Source organism: Hippocampus guttulatus, chromosome 2, assembly GCF_054856545.1.
Source record: "Hippocampus guttulatus isolate MCC_2025c chromosome 2, RoL_Hgut_1.0, whole genome shotgun sequence".
In the NCBI taxonomy this organism is placed as follows: Eukaryota; Metazoa; Chordata; class Actinopteri; order Syngnathiformes; family Syngnathidae; genus Hippocampus; species Hippocampus guttulatus.
Genome location: NC_141262.1, coordinates 2,623,269 through 2,635,652, shown reverse-complemented (window position 1 = coordinate 2,635,652; position 12,384 = coordinate 2,623,269).

The following is a 12,384-nucleotide window of genomic DNA, read 5'->3' as shown; positions in this document are numbered from 1 at the left end:
TTTCGAAGAAAGGCGATTCGATACACATTCAGTACATGTGGTGCAATACAATTGTAGAACGGTACATTTTGAAGTGGAATGATTTGATTCTATTTGATGCACTCACATCTTTTAAAACAAATCCGATTTTCCAATTCAAATCCCGACTGGTTAAATTTTGTTTGTTTTAATAAGGACAAACTTTGTGAGATGATACTGTCGATCCCATAGCAGAGGCTAGCTGCATGTTCCGGCGGCCGTCATCAGGAATAGGTAATGGCGACTTGACAAAGGTCATAAACAGAGTCAAGGTGTCAAACAGGTGCGGGGAAAGACGAGCGGGACGAATAAAACTCAAGCGGTGGGAGGAGGTGCAGCGAGAGAGCGAGTTCCGACAAAGACGTCCGAGTGGCGCTAACGTCGACCTCTGGCTCCTCGCCTGTCGTAAATCGCTAGTCGTTAAGGACAGCTGGACACCTCCTGGCGACCGCTTCAAACGGGGGCGCGGCAGTTCTGCGCGTTAGCTAGGGGCTGTTGGGGGGCGTTATGATCCCTTCGCTGCTCTGCGGCTCCACATCTGGCTGGCAGCGCTTCAGCCCCCAAATTGAGACTTTGTGTCTTCTTGTGACATCTTTATGAAGGCTTGCTGTTATTCACTTCTATAAACCTGGCCTTCACCTAACGCACCCCTGCACCAACCCGGAGACGGTGAGACATTAATGCAAAACATTTGCGCCGTCTTCCTTAAAGGAGCTGTGAAAATGGGAATTGAACCTGTACACCTTGTCGACATTACACCACTAGACGAATCTATCGGTCCTGCGCTGATTTATGAACTGGCCTGGAAGTGCCTGCACCCACCCCCATCCTTAAGCTATTCCTTACTTCAGGGATTCCCAGACTGTGGTGCGCACTCTGCAGGGGGTGCGTGACATTGAAAGTATAACGGCAATCAATTGGAATATAACATTTTGTGTGTGATGTCTTTATTGCCTATGAAAAGGCTTTGGAGCAATGGGGTGCGCCAACTCTCATGTGGCTTAAACGATTTAGGAAAGACTGCTCTGGAACAGAGCTTCTCAAACTGTGGTGTTCGTACCCTCAGGGGAATTTTGTTAGTTACAAAACACTACATTGCTTCACACCATCTTATCTTGTAAATGTAGCGGTATCTTATTTTCCAACCCAAGCCTTATGCTAACAACATACTTGTCTATTGTTGACTCCAAGGGTTAAGAAAGCAGGGTCTTTAGCATTCTCTATTCAGGCTCCAGTACTCTGGATATTAGAGCAGATACCTTGGTAGAAATGTTTAAATCTCAATTTATTTCTTCACTCTCGCATTTGAGTTACCCACAGAGAGTATGCAAAAAGTCTCTCACTTTGCCTCACCCAATTATATTTGAGTTTCAGCCTGTTTTACTGCCACTTCTCTCTCCGGCTCCCTCCTCCCTACTTCCCCTAAAATGTTGCTGAGAGGGATTCTCAACCACAACTAAACTGTATACATATTAGACAAACTATTATCCCAAACCACTGTTATATGTCATATTTCAAACTCATCTTACATTATCCTTAATAAATTGCTAAAAGATTATTTGACTTTTGAAAAATACAGTAGGTTCTAGAGCGCGCTCTGTTTCGGCTCCAATCCCCTGGGAAACTCAAAAATTAGAGTGGCTACCTCTGTAGATATGTTTAAATCTCAACTTCAGACTTCTACACTCACATTTTGGCTAAACCACATAGAATTTTCAACCGGACTCGAACCCTGTCTGGATTTTGACATTCTTCTCACAGACATTACTGTGGAGGATTCTCCAACCACCGACTGGGACAGGTTCTAGGGAGAACCGCTTTCAACTCGACTTCCCTTCCTTGCACAAGCAGATGGGATGCGAGAATTCAACACTTTCAAGGGGTTGCGCTGGTGAAAGATACTGGTGAACGACTGAAAGACCAACTCCATTGTAAAGCGCGGGAATAAAAGTGTAACATGGCCTGGTGTAATAATCGGACATTTACAGTACATGACAGAACTGACTAAAGGCCCAACAATAGTGTAAGATCAGCAATAATGTTGTGGAGTGTAAACAGTAGGTGTCATGATGCCGCAATGTGTCACCTAGATGACGGACAGCTTCACTGTCACTTGACATCCTCCAGTGGAACATCCCCTCACCCCCGACTCTGCCTAGCCTCCCAAACGAGTCCTTGGGGCACGGGGCCATGGCCGTCATGCATGCCCAGTGTAGCGTTTCCCAAAATGCAGGCTGGGTGCGACGGAGGCTCTTCGCCTTTGACAGGGGGAATAAATCACCACAATTACAAGTTACTAGAGACCGTGGCCCGTTCCCAAAATCAAAATGTCTCTTCACTGTATTTACTTAACTGCAGATGGGTGATTGTATGAATTTAATTGAATAATGCTGTAAATGGTGTACAATAATCCAGGCTATTCGCAGCGGATTGTGCCCAAGCTTGACCACAAAGAACTAAAACGCATGTAAGTGTCATGCAACCCCGAAAAACATTTACGATTGCCTAATTCATACTTCAACCATTAATACAACACGGACTACGTCTCCTAAACAGTTTAACATCGATAGTCTAATAGCATAGTTGCCTACGTCATATTTGATTGATTTTAGAAAACACCAATTTTAGCAACCACATTGGTATTTCTTTTTAATGGAATTGGCCTTATAGACAATTTACAACTCACAATTCCAATTAAAAAGTAAAAATCAGATTATTAAAAATTGTGCTTTGTAATAATGTGCTTTTTCTTGTATTCTTACAGATTGTTTGATTATTTGATTTTAAAACACAGATGCACCATAACTGTGCATGTCCATGCAAGTGGTGACGACCGCAACTTTGGTGCACAATTGAAGCTAAACTTAGTTCCTGCATGACATAGAAAAATTTGAACTCAGTCAAGATGTATCACTGTACTATACCTCTGTGTTTTTGGGTCATCATTTGTGATATATTTACTGTACGGAATTAACCTATGAACACAGTGTGAATGAGGTACTGTGCCTTGGTGTGAATAGCAAAAATCATAGCAAAGTGCATCTTCTATTAGACAAGGCTATGTCCTGACTCAATTCAACACAGTTGCCTGGCGCCAAGATGCTCCCAGATGGCGGCAAAGCTGTATTGTTAGATTGGACATGGCTATGGCCCAAGCACAAAAATTGTGAATGAGTCCATTTTATTTGTCTTTTTTTAAGAAAATAACGAGGATAGGCTGTGAATGCCGACCGTGAACATGCAGGGTTCATTCTATGACTGTAGATGGTGCTACGCTACCGTTTAGCCTCTGACAATGTTTCTTTTTTGGTGATAAAAGCGATGTTACCAAGGGAGGCCTTTTGTGAGTGCCTTTCCTCGTCTTCCACCTCCACCATCTGACTCCCTACAGCCCTCCCCACGAATTTCTTATTTTATTTTTTTTCAGCATGTGGGTTGGGCATAAGGGAGCGCAAGACAAGGGGAAATTGGCGTAATGAATTTAGGGCGCCCATGCTCGCTGAGGCGAGGCTCCCTCGGCTGCTCGTAGCCATTAATCTTCCGCACTCTGTCAAGACCAAAATGTGTCCACAATGGGCCAAGGGGGAGCTCCAATTGACTACCAATTACGCGCCTGTGAATAAAGGATGTGGAGAGAGAGGAGCTAGCGGGAGTGCAATATGCTTCAGCGCTGATGTTTAGTTTAACCCTGCGACTGTGTGTGTGTGTGTGTGTGTGTGTGTGTGTGTGTGTGTGTGTGTGTGTGTGTGTGTGTGTGTGTGTGTGTGTTGGAGTGTGAAGGAGCTATGCTTATCTGGGTGTTCGCGCCACCATGAAGTGATAAGAAGCAGCAGGAGGCTCTTTATTTTGTTTGTTGGTTTTATTTTTAGGGGGTGGCAAAATGTCACTGATTTGATGGTACGTTCACATGACAGGGATTTAATAAAAACTGGAGTTTATTTTGTAGTTTGAACGTTCAGTTTTTTATGAAGAATGTTCTTTTATTATTTTGGGCAACATCTCTATCTTGGTTAAATATTAACAGTCTTCATTGGAAGTACATGCTTGTACATGTAAGACAACCACGCTTTGGCTTATAAAGGTCCACTCGCTTGATGATAACACATAATGGGAAACACCATAGACAGGCTAACGAAACTAGCATTCACGTTACAATAGTTACAGGTATATAGTTTGAGACAAGGCTGCTACTGCTTGCAATAAAGTGATTATCAGCCAAGCTGATTAACGACAACAATATTTGCTGATGGTTTTTTTTTCCTTTCCCCTCATTTTTTTTTAATCAACATCCAGTAAAATAACATCTTAAAACTGGGCTGTTCAACTTCAGGCAATGATACATTTCTTAAAAAATTCACTTATGAGAGATGCTGACCCATGGAACTCCCTGAACTTTTTCTCTCTGTTTAAACAAAGTATTTAGGGAGCTATTTAATTGCTAACTTTTCACCGAACTTTTTAAGACATGCAGTTGAGAGTGGGACCTTGTTAGACTTTTATAACAAAGACGTCTATTGTCTAAGACAAACAGAAAAATGCTTTAAGATGTTGCAAATCTGTTGAATAAATACACCTCAGGGAATTTAAGCAAAGTTTTGGAGTTTGTATTATTCAACATTTTGAACGGCAACATTTTCACTTTTGCTGCAAATGAGTATCTGCCTCCTTGTCTTCTAACAATTGCCCCCCCCCAAAAATAAACAAATACATTACATTTAGGTCTATCCCTAAATATTAGCTTCCTGATGTTAGCTCTGACCATCATCATTGCAATAACGTATGTCGTAAACTGCCAGCCGGTGGCGAAGGTGAACACATCTGAAGGTGCAGCAGTGCAATTTCCATTGAATTGCGGAAAAGATGCCCAACTTGTTTAATCCATTACATTGTATCAAATGATTTTCTCACTGTGTGTTTGAATAAAGTACAATACTGTACAGCGGAATTTTTCATTTCGAACATGGTCTCGGAACGATAGAAACAAGTGTGGCTCAGCACCTTTGGCAGGATGCACGTTATCGCCGTACGTTAACACTGTACAGGCGTATTCAGGCAACCGCCATTGTTAGCATGATTGCTCCCCCGCGCCCCCCCCCCCCCCATCCACCCGATCCCTTACAGCAGCCCCCCTTCTGGTTGTGATTATTCCGGAGCCATGTTTATTGTATTACCCCTCCGAACATGACAAGAACTAATACGTTCCCTAATTGTGTGTGATTCCATTCAGGTTCCATTGCGCTATCACAGCCAGGTTCCTAATTAGGCCGTTACAGCAAGACGAAAGGGGAGGAACATCAATCATAGAAAAAACTAAAAGATGAAGACGAAGAGGATGTTGGGCCAAGTGGCTGTGAAGTATGCACAATCGACGATTCCAAGAACAACGTTCACAGCTACAATAACACCTTTCAAAGCGGAGAGATTTTTGGGGGGGCAATGGAGATATTTAAGACTTTCATGTATGCGGAAAAAATGTCAGGAATGAAGATGGAGAGTGTGAAAGCGTGCGCTTAAATTCATATACACAAGGACATTGACTTACTTATGTTTGGTGGGCCGTAAAGGCGGAAAACCAAGCATTCCGGGATGCAGCTTCATTTCCAAGTTTTTGTAATCGCTTGACTTTTCTTTCTATGGAGTACTGCTGTATAGATGGAGCACATAAAAAACAGGGGTTAGAGTTAAACTAGCAGATTAGAGTTGTTTATTTGGCAAAAACTACTAAAAGCAATATTTTCAAGAAAAATTCACGTTCGAGCAAACTGGTTCATGTCAAGGGATAAAGTCATCATCAGCGAAGTCAAGAAAAAAATAATATTTAAAACAAACCAAAAAAAAAAAAAAGAGCACTCTAAAAACACTTTGGTCAAAGAGGGATCAACCTGCTACTTGGGTCAATTTGACCCAACTTTCAAGGTCGTTTTGTACAAAATCGGTTGACAGCCCAATTTTAGAGGCTGTTTTGTGCAAAACAGTTGTCTCTTTTGACTATTGTTCCGTTTTAACACATAAGGTGGGCAGAGAGATTTGTATTATAGAAGGATACTGTAAGACTGAAAATTCTAGAAATGGTTCACCAGATATTGAATCAAGCTCATCCGATGCTCATTGCAGTCCCTGGACCTCAAAAAGTGGAGTAAGTGATATAGGAGCATGCAGAGGAGAGGACCCGTGTTGCTGGGTGATTGAGACTGTACTCTTCCATCTTGTCAAACATCACAGGTGCTGTTATGTTGGCAAAAGGGAAGTACTAACATCAAGGATACGAATTGTGGCATCCATGATTTGTGGTGAAACCAGTGTTCCATTGCTACTTTGCGGTTCGGTTATTGCGGATTCACTCTGGATTTGCACCATAACTTCATCTATTGCAGTTTTAGCTTGCTATTTTGCAGGTTTTCTTCCAATTGTTCTTTCTTCTATGGTAGGCGAGTCAAGAAATTGATTTTTTTGGGGAGGGAATTTTGATTTAAATTGGATTTGTTTCACAGGAGGGCCGCGTTCAGAAATTTGTTGGGGACGCATTCAGACGCCACAGACAGAGCTCGCTGCCCTCCCATAAATTTCCAAAAGTAAACGATGTTCTAAACCAATCAGCATCTTGTGCTTAAACTGTTTCCATCTGGACTGCCTGACGCACTGGTGCACCGTGTCCACAGTTGGAGTCGGGTGCACGCTGAATAATCGAACGCCGTATTTCAACAACGCTTTGAGATTTCGAACGGCTGGAGTGAAGCAGGGCACACTCTGAGAATGTTTCCAAACGTGCCCTCGAACTCGTCGCCTCACAAAACCCCATTCCTTTACTGTGGATGCGTTCGGAAATACACTCCAAGCACGCTGCTTGACTCCGACCGTTCGGAAAGTCAGAATGTTGTTCGAATGTGCCGTTTGATTATTCCCTGCCCCAAAAAACGGAGCTCATTGCAAGCAGCAAAGGCTTGATAGTAAACAGCTGCGTTCAGATGTTGTGAGCGGAGCCTCCAACAACAAAGGACGATGAAAACGTCAGCAAATAACAATGCTAACATTTTTTTGTTCAAGGTGGTCTTAAAACTTGAAACCTTTACTAAAATCCCGTGTCGCACTGTAGCCAAAGGTACTCATGCCTCTTTTAAATCCTTGTTGTGCAAACCGCTTCTATTTTGTTCTCTTCAAAAGAAGACACAGAGAAGACTACTACTAGATTTTGTGGAAAAAAACAAATGTAGAAAAGCTTGAATATTTTAGAGGTTGACAAAAGTCTGTTAAGTTTGAGAATAAGGTGTTCCATTTCAAGGGATCCAAAAGTGTATTGTTGAGAGGAAAAAAAAGGTTATCATTTTTAGGGGGTCGTTTGATTTCTGATTAAGTGAGGGGTGTACACTGCAGTTGTTTAATTGCCGTCAGGGTTATTGGGGGGTGGGGGGGGGGGTCCTTGGATGAAATGATCAAAAAGATTGCTAACCACTGGCAGCGCCATGTTAAAGCTCTTGTTAACAGCAGCAACACCAAAGGTTTGCTAAGTGTGTGTGTGTGTGTGTGTGTGTGTGTGTGTTTGTATGAAGGCACATGGCCATTCTCGTGCAGGTTGTCAGTGTCGGCATGTGAGTGTTGGGTGGGTAGGGGGTAGGAGGGGGCAGATGGACGAGGTTGTTGTTGTTGCCAGGCAGGATGAAAAGAAGCGTGAAGGAGGCCAACTGCTGGAGGTCGGCAAAGGGTTGCGCTCGCCGCTTGAAAGTCGACGCGATGACGGAGGAGGAGGGGTCACTTGACACACGCGCACACACAAACCTAATTAACAAAATAAACGCAATGGTTGACATTTGTGTGTTTGAAAAGAAAAAAATGCTACAAGCTTAAAATCATGTATTAATGATAAAAAAAATATTTTTTAAACAAAAAGTCTTATTTTGAAACACACACACACACGGGGAGAACATGCAAACGCCACCCTGAAGGCCAGAGCTGGAATTGAACCCTGTTCCTCTGCACTATGAGACCAACGTCCGAACCCTTTGACCATCGTGCCATCTGCATTAAAAAGAAAATAAATAAAAAATTATGTTTTATAATTAGTGAAATTGATGTTTAAAAATTAGGATTTAAATTTCCCAGAAGCTCCACTGTAATTTGGTATCTGAAAATGTTACATGTATCCTTGCAACCATAGCTTCGTAAAGTGACATTTGACCTCTGTTGCCAACACGGGCGACAATATGGTGGCCTGGGGGGGGTTGTCGTCTATTTTATGTTATGTGTCGGAGGATATCAATCTTTCACTAACTCCTTCAAGTGTGAAAGGGTATTGGTGGTGTCAACCAAAGCGATAAGATGGTTCCTGCCAGTGCTATTGAGCAAAGGGCGGGGCAAGGCAGGATTGTGGGGACCAGCGGACCCTCTGGACGACACGCCCAAAAAGGCCCGGCCAGATGGCGGCGGCATTATCTCCACAAAGGGTGTCTAATTAGACCTACAATACAGAGAAAGTGTCCGCCTCAGACGACATGCACGGAACACGCACAATCACTTGCACCCGCCCACCCCGCACCCAGGCCTAATAGAAGGAAGCCATGCCTTTATTAGCCGGTTTATTGCAGGGAAAAAATCCTATTAAGTTTGATAAGCTGTATTTTTCATGATAATTTTGGAATTATCATCGATGGAAATTTGAGAGTTAAACTCCCTCCATGGCAGGTGGGGGGTCATGGTGCTGCTATTTCACAGATTTTTAGGGGGTACAGTTCCTAACTCTACTTTGTTCTTCCTTGTTTATTTTGGGTGTAATTCCTCTGTTGGTCAATAGATGAAAGCACACTATTTAGAGTGACATTGGAAATTTGATTAAAGAAGACGACTGAAAACAAACTGAATTTTAAGATCACCTGAGTTTTTGATTAAGATGAATATACATAAGATAAGAAGACCTTTATTAGTCTCGCAATGGAGAAATTCCCAATTCACAGCAGCAAAGTTATGAAAGGAAGAAGTAGAACAACAAAATATAGGAGCTGCTGGAAAGGCAGACACTCACGCGGCGCCATTTTGAAGTCAAAAATAACACAACACATAGGACACAGACAGTCGTGCAATCTGCACCACTTTTCTGCATACACTTTGTTGTCTGAAGCAGTGATAGATGAAGGAGGAGAGGATCAAAGTGTCCTTTCACCAGTGGATCAGAGATGTCATGCTGAAAATGTGCACACGTCTGCTACAAGCTAAGTTTTGAAAGCAAACACGAAGATGTAACGTCCATTGACGAAAAGAGATTAGTTCACTTCTCCTGTCCCACGTAATCCGCTTCAAACTCCAAGCCGCGACTCCCAGTTCCAAAGTTCAGTTCAGTTTACACAAAACGCTATTCAAATACTCGACATTCAATGACTAATCTTCCTTTTGTGTGCACACGTGCACCCTTTGTGGCTTCCGTTCTCGACGAAATTTCGAAATCTCCGAGAAATGGCGAGGCCATGAGAATGCGAGGCGAGGGTATTACTGTTGTGGCGACGCCACTCAAGCTCAGCGAGCCTCAGCAGTAGATACTCCGCTGCTCCCTGCTGTGCGTGCTTCAGCGCGAACATGTACGCAAGCGCGTCTTTTGATTTCAACCAATCAGCGGCGACGCAACGACAACACACACCCGACGTCACACACGACAACAGCTAAGCTAAACTAGCCGAGACCACACTCAAAGTCGGACGGACACGTTTTTCTGCCAATCTGTGTGTTTCCCTTTTTGTCCAAATATATTTTTTACGACAACTGTCTTGTCCACGGTGTCTTTTATTCGTTCCACTGGGGTTTAGCAAGTGAGTTTATAAAGAGACGAAAATCTCTTTACTGTTACTAGTGTTAATGTCTCAACATGGCTATGCTCGTGAAAGCAAAACAACGAACTCAAACGCGTCTTCGTTAAATGTTGTCAACTCATATCCGGACTAATTTTAGGCAATTTTTCCTCAATTCTCGGGAGAGATATTCATAAAAATTTGAAAAACCCGGAATTCCGGGAATATCCGGAGGACTTTCATCTCTGTTTAGTATATAATCTATCTGTCTGTCTGTGTGGTATATGGGCACCACACGTCGACGTCCCTGACGCTGAATTTTGGCTATTTTATCCGTCGAGTGAGTGGTCACCTAAGTGCTGTGCATGAAACGGATGAAAGCCCATCGTCCCAACGAAAAGGACAATGGAAACACTCAACCGGCCTTCACTACTCAGCTAGCTAGCTTGGAGCATCAAATTTATAAAAAAAAGGGAAAAGGAGAGGCGGCCTGAGATGACATACACAAGCCCCGCCCCCACCCCCCTCAGCAGTCAGGGGGCTATGACTTTATTAGCCCTCATTAACACAAATTAGAGCATTTGAGCTCCCACACCCTCAGCCCCCACCTCTCAGCAGCAGCAATGACAAATTGAATTAAGTGTTTGGGAACAAGTCAATCCCCCTCCCAAGGCCAGACTCGGCCATATTGCGTTGACATTCATTGCAGTTGGGAGGGGGCCAAGGGGGTGGAGGGGGATAAAAAAAGAAAAAGTGCTATTAAAGAGGCTGTGAATTCCTTTGGCGGACACTCCCGTTCGGTGAAGGTCCTGAATTAAGTTGGCCAAGTTAAGTGAGCCATTAAACGCCCTGCCAGATGCTTCTATTCAAACACTGGCTGACACTTGCTTTGTTTGTTCCATCAATTTTTAAAGAGCTAAACAAATAACATATTTCCAGATGAATTAGAATATTGTTGCTGATTTACATTATGAACCTTGTTTTTATAATCCAGATATTAATGTAAAATAAATTAAAATTATATAAGATCTCCATAAAAACTAATATCGGAAATGTTTCAATGTACCCACAATTTTTACTTGGATAGTCTTTAACTGTTACATTTCAGATATTTCCAAAGAACATTTGTGACCATTTTTTTTAATTTCAGGTTAGTTGAAAAAAAATCATATTCCCTCTTTTAAATATGGCAGCTATTTTCCTTTTCATATTACATCAATCTGAAATGTGTATATTTTAAATATTTAAAAAAGGATACTTAATTGAGAAAAAAGTATTTTTTTACTATGTCAGCTATTTTCTAGAATACATTTTCATTTTATATTCTTTTTAATGCCAAAATATACCTTTGATTAAAGTCTTAACATTTTTAAATCATTTTTTTCATTTAGTTATTTTCAAAACCTATCCTTATTTTTTAGCTAAATGTTTTTAAGTTTTCTGTAAGTGTATTTAAATGTCAATCTACATTCTTTTTGTTTGTTATAAGCTCCTGATTTTCCCTATGCTTTGCTTCTGAATGTCATAAACTGTTTGTAAATGCTTGTCGGTGTTATTTGCTTGTGTGAAGCGAGTTGCCATGTGTATGAGATGTGTTAATAAATGAAGAGGCCTTGACGAGTCTAGGTTGCGAGTTCAATATTTTATTAAACAATCAAAAAAGTCGAGCAAACTTAAGTTTACGCAGGTGTTTGTAAGCGTGTCAGTGCTGTGTAAAGTGATGTAACACTGACGCCAAGTGGCAATTTACGGAACTACAAGCTACGTAGTGGAGTTTCAAACAAAACGAACTTTGATTAATTGTATTCACATATTATCCATCCATACATACATTTTCCGATTCACTTTATCCTCACAAGGGTCGCGGGGGGTGCTGGAACCTATCCCAGCTGTCTTCGGGCAGTAGGCGGGGGACACCCTGAACCGGTTGCCTGCCCATCGCAGGGCCCCCACAGACGAACAACGATCCGCGCTCACACTCACACCTAGGGTCAATTTGGAGAGCCCAATCAACCTGCCATGCATGTTTTTGGAACGTGGGAGGAAACCGGAGTACCGGGAGAAAACCCACACAGGAATGTGGAGAACATGCCGGTGGGCCAGTGGTTAGCGTGTCAACTTCCCAGTGCAGAGGTCTTCGGTTCAATCCCCGCTCTGGCTTCCCTGTGTGGAGCTCGCATTTTCTCCCCGGGCCTGCGTGGGTTTTTTCCGGGTACTCAGGTTTCCTCCCACATGATTGAACACTCAAAATTGTCCTTGAGTGTGAATGTGAGCGTGGATGGTTGTTGGTCTGTGTGCCCTGCGATTGGCTGGCAACCGGTTCAGAGTGTGCCCGAAAACGGCTGGGATAGGCTCCAGCACCCCCTGCGATCCTTGTGAGGATAAAGCGGATCGGAAAATGAATGAATGTACAGGATTGATTTTTATTATTTCTCATATTCCTGCAAACTGCATTTGCAGGAATGAAAATCCAATTATTATTATGATAAACTTGCTTTACATTACAGTACCAGTATTTGATGTTTTTTTTAAATAGTCTCAATTAGGGGGTAAAATGCATTTAAAAATGTTAAATATTCCATCTTATTAAATTTTC